This window comes from Zingiber officinale, chromosome 10B, assembly GCF_018446385.1.
Source record: "Zingiber officinale cultivar Zhangliang chromosome 10B, Zo_v1.1, whole genome shotgun sequence".
Lineage (NCBI taxonomy): Eukaryota > Viridiplantae > Streptophyta > Magnoliopsida > Zingiberales > Zingiberaceae > Zingiber > Zingiber officinale.
The window spans coordinates 36312553-36322239 of NC_056005.1; the positions used below are offsets into that span (position 1 = coordinate 36312553).

At 39.2% G+C, this 9687-nt stretch overlaps 1 non-coding gene across 1 annotated transcript; it reads right to left on the bottom strand.

Annotated features, from left to right (window-relative positions):
* Positions 1-299: 299 nt before the first annotated feature.
* Positions 300-405, bottom strand: LOC122030776. Its single transcript, XR_006125614.1, has one exon. It is a non-coding gene; the product is annotated as a small nucleolar RNA R71 (small nucleolar RNA).
* Between the last annotated feature and the right edge of the window lie 9282 nt (positions 406-9687).

Below are 9687 nucleotides of genomic sequence, written 5' to 3' on the forward strand. Positions count from 1 at the left end.
AATTGAAGCAAAAAATTTCCAACTAGACCGAGAGTTAATTTTCATGATACAAGGTCACAAATTTGGAGGAAAAGTATCAGAAAGTCCTTATCTGCATCTTGAAACATTTTTAGAGATTTGTGATATGGTGAAATGTGAAGGAGTGTCAGCAGATGCAGTTGGATTGATGGCATTTCTTTTTAGTATCAAGGATAAAGCAAGGACTTGGTTATATTCTCTCCATCTTCAAAGTATCACAAGTTGGGAGCAATTGGAGAAGCAATTTTTGAATCATTTTTTCCCTCCAAGCAGAACAGTGTATATGAGGAATTGTATAACAAATTTTGCTCAACCATATGGAGAATCATTATTTGACGCATGGGATAGATTCAAGAGTCTTCAAAGATAGTGCCCTCATCATGGTTTTGAAAAATGGTTGATTCTGCACATATTCTATAGGGGAATTTCTTTCTCAGACAAGAGTTCATTGGATTTATCAGCTGGAGGATCTTTTATGGACAAAAGTGTAGATGAAGCATATATGTTAATTGATCGAGTGACATTGAACCTCCATGAATGGTCGAACATAAGTTGGATGAAATTTCCCTCAAACATTCATGAAGTGCAAGCCATAAATGTTATAAAGCCTGTCAAACAAATTGTAACTCAACCATCTATAAGTCTTGAAAATCACAAGTCACAGAAAGGGGAGTTCAAACATTTGGGGCAAAGATTGAAAGTATTGTTTCAAAATGGTTTAAAGAAGATCTCCCTCTTTCGCAGTCAAGATCTAGTGAAAAGTGTGATGATATTGGGTTATTTATCACACCAACACTAGATAAGAAATTTGGATCTCTTCCAAAAGCTCAAAGGGAATTTGGGAAAAAGGAAGTTCAATCTTTCCCAGGACCTTCACTAAGGGTTCCTTTTCCACAAAGGTTAGTGGGGGTCAATGAAAATAAAGACTTCGGCAAATCCTGTGACACTAATATGGTTGAGTGCGGGTTTTTGAATGTATATGAAGATGAGGACTCTTCAGATGAGGATTTTATTGATAATGTAGTGGTAAATAAGTTTTTAGATCTGCCTTCAAATTTTATAGGGTATTATAGTGACATTAAATTTTCAGATGATGAATGTAATGTGGTAGATCAATTTAAAACTACAAGTGAAGTTATTGATCCTCTTGTTATTGATTCTCCTATTGAGGATATAGATGTTGGTTTATTTTTTGATGTATATGTTGATGATGATGATATGGAAGAATATGTAGGGAGCTATGTTGTGGAAGCAGCATCTCAAGGATCACCACCTTTGTCCACAAAACCCTTAGAGGTTGTAAGAATTGATCATGTTGTGGAACAATATGTAGGGACTTTTGTAGAGCTAGCAGAGTCTCAAGAATCACCATCATTGATATCATCAACACCTAAGCCAGAGTTAGAACCATCATTTGATTCAGAGGAAGTCACATCTACATGTTTAGAAATTTCAGGTATCTCTCAGTAAAGTAAGGTTAGTATTTCTTGTGATCTTTTGGAAAATTTTATAGAGGTACCTATCATTGACTTTGTTGGATGTGATTCAGTTTTTATTTCTTATTCTACTTATCTTAATATGGTTATGGCTCTATCTTATCTAATATGTTTATGGGAGATTTGTATTTTCTTTGCATGTACAGATTTCACTTGGGCTAATAATTGAAAGTTCACACTGAACCGTCTTCGACCGCCTGAGAGAACTTCAAAGAAGACGAAGATGGAGAGAGCAATACTTCATTTTGTAATTCCTATATTGGAAGTTCCCTCCATAATAAGATCCCTCGGTAGGAGGGTGTTGAAATATCTTACCCCTCCAAGAGCGAGATTTAGATGAATCTTATGAGGTGGTCGAGCTAATGACCTTAAACAAGCGCTACTTGGGAGGCAACCCAAGTTCTTCAATCTTGTTTTCATTCATATTTTTAGTTTCTTTCTAGTTTTATTTCTTTCTTTATAATAAATTTGTATCCTCTACTTGATTTTTGTTGTCTATTTTCTTTTATGGGACTCAAAGATTAGGAGGAGTGCAACTACATGATGGAGAAGTTCATGACATGGACAATTGGTAACTTCTCTTCCTTTTTATCTCCTCCACATTATTTTTAGTTTTCATTGGAACAATGAAAAGTTTAAGTCTGGGGAGGGTGGTTTGAAAACCTAAAAATTTTTGCATTTTCTGTTTTGTTCTACATTTTATTTTGTTTTGCATTTGTTCTTGTTTTGCTTGGATTGTTTTGATAGTCGCTTGACTGTCTTTTGAAGAAACATGTGGCATACATCTTGAGAACATCAAACTTCACTTATATGCTTTCTTGTCTTTTTAGTAAAAATGTTAGCACGTTTATTATCTTGATTCATGATGTTGCAAATGATGCTAGTATGTTTAATGTACCTCTTTTCTCTATCTTGAGTAGCATGATATGAGCTAAGTATCATATGGAAATAAGTTTGAGTCTTGGCTTAACCTTAAGGGTCTTACCTTCACTTCACTTTACTTGAACTTGAATAGTTGATATCCTTGAAATAGTCATGATTCATCCTATTTGTTTAGTACTTGGTTTCCATGGTAATTTCTCAAACTTCATTTTGGTTACTGGATAAGGCTCGAATCTTGAAAAACTCATTTGAAAAAATCAAAATATCCCAAATTAGTTGCCTATGTACTTATGTGTTTAAGTGTTGCACAATGCAATCACTTAATGTATGAAAAAAAAGTGAAATGAAAAAAAATATTGAAAAAGGGATATAAAAAATAGTTGTCATGAGTGGAAACTAGCTTGTCACCCCTTTGAGACCGAGTTAGGTTACTAGGGAAATGACTCCTATGTTTCTCCTGATATCGAGCACGCCTTTGAGACCTTGGGTTGATTGAGAAATATGAACCAAGTGTGTGGCAGGTAAGTGCATATCACCGGAAGCATTAGGAACTCAATTGGATGACGACTTGACTAGGACATAGATTGAAAACTTGAAGAGTTTGGGTTATTCTGCACATTGCACAAGATACTTATGCTTAAGCCATACTTGAGTTGTTTCCATGATCATGCTCATCAATAAAACTTTTTGATAGGGTTAGGAAGGTGCATTAAAGATTATGATGCGTTATTGAATATATGAATCTTGATTGTAGCATTTTTTCTTGAGGAGAAGTAAAAGTTTAAATCTGGGGGTGTGATGTTGCTAGATTGTATACACTTGTTTAGTATATTTTGACGCACATTCACATATTTTGTCCAAGCTTTATCTATGTATTTTTGTACTTCCAGCTTTGCTTTTAACATATTTACTCTTTCTATTCGGAGATATGCTTTTGTGCATTTTTTGTACACAGGAGTCGATTTTGGAGAAGAATTGATGTTCAAGGCGAAATCTACAATTGAACGAAGGGGGAAGGTACCATCCCTGAGTGCCACACGGCCCTGTCATGGGGAGTTGCCCAGGCCGTGTGGTGATCCTCACCCCTGCAGCATTGGCAGAATGTAGGAGTATCCAGGCCGTGTGGTGGTGCTCACCCGTGCAGCCTTAGCAGGGAGGAGGAAGGGCACGATCGTGTGAGTATCACACGACCATGTCAATTTTTGAAGACAAGCATATCACGACCGTGTAGATCTACACGGCCATGCAAGCCTTTGAAAGCCAAAGCAGTGAATGGCCGTGTGTGTCACACGGCCGTGCAACATTTCCAGAAGCCAAGAAAGCCTTGGTCGTGTCCCAAACATGGTCGTACAGGACTTCTAGGGCCAGAGGCAAAGCAGGTCGTGTAGATCTACACGGCCATGCAAGGGGCAGTGGCAAAGCATGCCATGGCCGTGTGATCATCACACGACCGTGTCACCTGGGCAGTGAAGGGAATGGACCAGGTCGTGTGAGCTTCACACGGCCGTGTCTCGGGGTCGTGTGGTGCCCAAACCCCAGCTCTATATAAGGGTTTCTTCATCATTTGAAAAGGGGAGTTCTCCCTTTTGGGAGAGGATGAGATTTGGGGTGATTCCTCACCTTCTTGGAGGGATTTTCCGGTAATCTAACGGCAGATCTTCAATGAATCGACTCCGAGATCGAGGATTGGATCCGAAGACCATTCTTCAACGTAGATATGCTTTTCTTCCCTTCTCTTCTTGGGTTTTGGGATCAATATGCTTGGGATTTTCTTGTCTTTGGGTTTCTTTCCTTGTTCTATGGATTAGATCTCTTTGTTCTAGGATGGAGGGAGTATTTGTAATATGATTTGATGTAAACCCTTGTGGATTTGCCAATTTCCTATTTCTATGATATTGTCCTATTTTGTATCTATTTGATCTTGTGTGGATTGATGTGATTGGGCTTGATTACCATACTTGGTTGAATGTTTGAGTGTCTTGTGGATCTTGTAGAGGTAATCCCTCATTCGATTATCCGAGGGGCGTACGTGACAGACATGCCTGTGTAAGGACGATTGAGGGATAATCTTGAGGGTGAAATAAGGTCATTCAAGGGGGTAGGATAGTTTTTATGTGTTAATCTTTTATATCTTGATTTGGTTGAGAAGTAATGAATTTCTATGTTGATTTTTCGAGGGACGCACGTGACAGGCAAGCCCGTGTAAGGACATCATAGGAGTCATTCCTAATTGATCACATTTAGATATAGATTTTAATCCTAAGCCGATTGTCTATTGCAAGAGAGAATCGACAACCTTCTACAAATGATGGACAATTAAGGAATAAGATTTGGTAGATCATTTACATTGAATAAGATTACAAAGAAACCAAAACTCCTAGAACACCCTTTTATCGTAGCCCTTATTCCTGTTTTTATGCTTTACTTTTCATAGTTGCACTTAGTTTTATAAATCCATTGATTAGTTGTTTAGCTAATTCGTGTTGAGATATCTTTAGTGGTTATATCCAGTTCCTGTGGATATGATATCTTTCTTTATTACTAACGACATATCCGTACACTTGCGGATCGTTAACACATATTTGACATAGAAGCTAAAATGTAACACCGCGTCATCTAATCTGCCTTGACCCACTTCCTATGTCTCTCTATCTCCTCTTCATTAGAATCCTTATCAGGTATGCTAGGACATACCTCAAGATGTACGAACTTGTATTCTTCAACAGTTAAGATAATGTCCAAGTTTCATTTTCAATAAATATAATTTGAACCAGTAAGTTTGTTTTCTCTTTTAAAATAACAGCAATAGAATTGAAAGCCATTTTGAAATCCTGAGAATCACAAAATAAAATAGTTGATCAAAACTTTAGAATTTAAAATAATATTGATTCCTTAAACAATATAATTTAAATTTACCAACACCTCAAAACACCGTGAATTTCGTATATCACGATAGTGTGGACGTATATTAATTCAAACATTTGTAAGAGGAAGTTTTACCCATTAATGTTATTATCTTGTCAACCTAACTTTATGATAAATAAAATTAATAGTTGGTTTATCTTCAATCACACAAATAATAGCAGTGACTCTGATGGGGAGGATACTATTACATGTGCCTAAGTATATATCATTACTTGATACTTAGTCCATTAATTAGGATTGTGCCCCTTCAGATGGAGAAGAGCACACATACCTAATGTAACGACCCGCCTTATACTAGCTAGGCTGTAAGGCCGGACCGTCACATTATGCTATGCTAAACTATTCCATGACCATTATTAAATCTAGGTGCAGAAGCTGAACTAATTAAAACTTGGCTAAACTATTATCATTTCCTTATTCTATATATGCTAAGGGGTGTAATCAAACTATTCATGTCATATTTTACATCCCCCATGGTTAAGGAACTGAACTAAGGGTCTTCCGGATGTTATCAGGCCTCCCAATCGATCCATGGATCGATTGGAATGGTCTAATCGATCCAGTGATCGACCCAGCATGCTACTGTATGCGGAACTTAGGTTGGATCGATCCAGTGATCGATCCAGCACGCTACTGTGCTCGGGGCAATATTCTGGATCGATCGGCTGATCGATCCAGACTGGCCAATCGATCCAGTGATCGATCCCAGGGCTTTCTGTTCGCGACAGAAGGCATCCGGATCGATCGGCTGATCGATCCAGGAGCTTACTGTTCGCGGTACGAACTTCTCAATCGATCGGCCGATCGATTGAGAAGCCTCCAATCGATCGGCCGATCGATTGGGGTTTCTGATTTCGTACCAGAAGTATGATTTCAGCACTGTTTCGTGCCTCAATCACACATACAAGTTCTAAAACAACTGGGAAACATACTAATAACACATAACTAGGATTATGAGCATAAATACTAACAATCTAAGCAAGTCTTTCATGAGTCAAGGCATTAAAATAACTAGAAATGCAGAAAATAACATTATATGAAAACTAAAGTCTTACTTTGCTAATTTCTCCAAGATCTTTATTCCAGGTTCCATCCACACACATCTTCATCATTGCATTGACCTCCAGCCTCCGCTAGTCCATCTTCCCTTTACCTTTATCTGCAGTATAAGGAAAAATAGTATCTGTAAGCTTGAGAGCTTAGTAAGAAACCATCTACCTTACTAAAACATGCATACGATGCAATTTATATTTTTTTAAAATATGATATTTGAAACATATGAATACTGAACATGTAAGAGCATAGCATGGCATACAAACAAACTAGTCATGGCAATAAGTGCTAACATAAACTATCCTATTGTATCAATAGAGAACTGAACTGATACAAAAACTTAACTAAGCTAATACTAATCTGATGCTAAAGCTGTACTGAATTCACATAACTATTTTGTGAGGTTTTGAAAACTATATTCATAAGTAGATTAAAATAATAATCATACTGCTGTTTGGGCCCGGCAACTGTACTTACTATGCGCGCATCCCTAACTAGACCCGGGTTTACAAGTCCCGAATTTAGTAGGGTTACTAGGTTATTTGAACCTAGGGACGACTATGGGAGCCCAACCCAATGGATATCTAATCCTGTACAGTGCCACTGAAAAGTAAAATATTGAACATAGCTAATATTTCTTGTCTTGCTTTGACTAGGTTATCTAAACCTAGAACTAAGTTGTCTGAACCTAGAGGCGACTGTGGGAGCCCACCCATTGGACATCTAGTCCCAGAAGAGCTGTAGCAAGACCAAATAAGCTGTAAAAATGCTTCTATTGCATTTATCTAAGCTAATAAAATGCCTAATTTGCATCTTAACTGTGCTAATAATTTAATCAAACACTTGGTATGCGCTAGTTCTCATCCTTTGTGCCGAAAGTCTACATACTACTACACTGAAGCATAAAATTCATACGGAAGCTACTTATACTGCAGGTGAGGGGTTTCTTACCTCTTATTCAGATTTTCTTACAAATCTAATCGCTAGATTTCCGGTGGGGACGATCTTCTCGACGATTCTCTCGCGTCTACGTGTTCCTCTCGCGAAGGGAAGCGTCCTCGTATCGGAGTCGTCGCCAGAAGGTGCTCCTAGAGCCCTTAGGCTTGATGCGCCGAGAGAAGGAGGAGGACAAGGGAGGTTCGGCGGGATTAGGGTGAGGAGAAGAGGTAAGTCACGATAAAAAATAAAACTCCTCACTTAATTCCCTATTTATATTAAGGAATTAATTCCCCCAACTTCAACTTAAATAAAATTGTTTCCCTTTCCTTTCAGCACGGCCCTGCTGGGTTCTCCTGGTTACTAGAGTTCACCTTTAAGTCGTAGGACCCAATAGGTCTCGGGTTCAATTCCCGCGTAGGCTATTTTTGTTTTTTATTTATTTTTGCTACTTCCGCTATTCTAAAAATTCCATAAAAATATCCTAAAATTCCAGAAAAATACTAGGATATTTATAATAATTATTTTGAGAATTTTTGGACGTTACAATCCCCCATACCTTATAAAAAGTTCGTCCTCGAACTTAGAATAACTCTGGGTACTTCTGTCTCATGCTGGCTTCTGTCTCCCATGTTGCCTCTTCTATTGTGTGATTTTGCCAAATGAATTTTACTAATGGTACCTCCTTGTTCCGTAATTTCTTAACTGATCGATCTACTATCTGAGTAGGCTGACTATCATAGCTGAGGTCTTCACGGACTTGCACCGACTGGGGCTCAATCACCTGGGTGACATCTGAGATATGCTTCTTCAGCATAGAGACATGAAATACATTATGAACAGCTGACATTTCCTGGGGTAGCTCTAGCTCATATGCTACCTTACCAACTCTTCTGCTGATAAGGTATGGTCCCACATATCTGGGACTTAGTTTGCCCTTCTTCCCAAAACGCATTACTCCCTTCATGGGAGCTACTCTGAGGAACACTGAATCCCCAACTGAAAACTCTAAGGGTCTGCGCCGTGTATCAGCATAGCTTTTCTGGCGGCTCTGAGCTGTCTCTATCCTCTGGCAGATCTGTTGTATAGTTGTTGTGGTGTCTTCTACTAGATCTGTCTGAAGTTCTAGTTCCTTCTGTTCACCACTCTCATACCAGCAGATTGGAGATCTACACCTCCGCCCATAGAGAGCCTCGTAAGGTGCCATGCCGATAGTGGACTGATAGCTGTTGTTGTATGCAAATTCTGCTAAGCTCAAATATTTGCACCAACTTCCTTTGAAATCTAGGGCACATGCTCGGAGCATATCTTCGAGTACCTGATTTACTCGCTCTGTTTGACCATCTGTCTGAGGATGGAAGGCTATGCTAAACTTTAACTTAGTGCCCAAAGCTGACTGTACACACTCCCAGAAGTGTGATGTGAACCTACTGTCCCTGTCTGAAATAATGGTTCGTGGGACTCCATGTATTCTAACAATCTTCTTGAGATACAACTGAGCTAGCTGCTCCATGGAGTAGGATATCCTGATAGCTAAGAAGTGGGCTGATTTAGTCAATCTGTCGACTATTACCCAGATGGTATCAAAACCATTCGTGGTTCTGGGTAGTCCCACTATGAAGTCCATGGAAATATCTTTCCACTTCCATTTTGGAATCTGGATAGGCTGCAGAACTCCTCCTGGTCTCTGGTGTTCTGCCTTGACCCTCTGACAGGTTAGACAGGTGCTAACATATCTAGCGATGTCTCTCTTCATCCCAGGCCACCAAAAACGTCTCTTCAGGTCTTGGTACATCTTGGTGGAGCCAGGATGCATCGCATAAGGAGTTCTGTGAGCCTCATCTAAGATCTTCCTGCGTAGTTCCTCCTGATCTGGAACCCAGAGTCTATCACCGAAATATAATGCCCCACTATCTGATACTCTGAACTCTCCACTTTCTGATTCTACTAACCCTTGCTTGGTTTGCTGAATTTCAGGATCCTGTTCCTGAGCTGTCTGGATGTCACCAAGCAGGGTAGATGCTGATGTCATAGTAGAGAGTTGTCCCACTATGAGTTCGAGACCGAAATCTGTGATCTCCTTCTGTAGGGGTGGTGACATGGCTGCTAGGGATAGTAAGGTAGCACTGGACTTTCTGCTAAGTGCATCTGCTACCTTATTAGCTTTTCCGAGGTGGTAGAGGATGTCTATGTCATAATCCTTGACCAACTCAAGCCATCTACGCTGTCGCATATTCAGATCCTTCTGAGTGAAGAAGTACTTCAAACTCTGATGATCTGTATATACTCTACACTGAGCTCCATACAAGTAATGTCTCTAAATTTTGAGGGTGAACACTACTGCTGCAAGCTCAAGGTCATGAGTAGGGTAATTCTT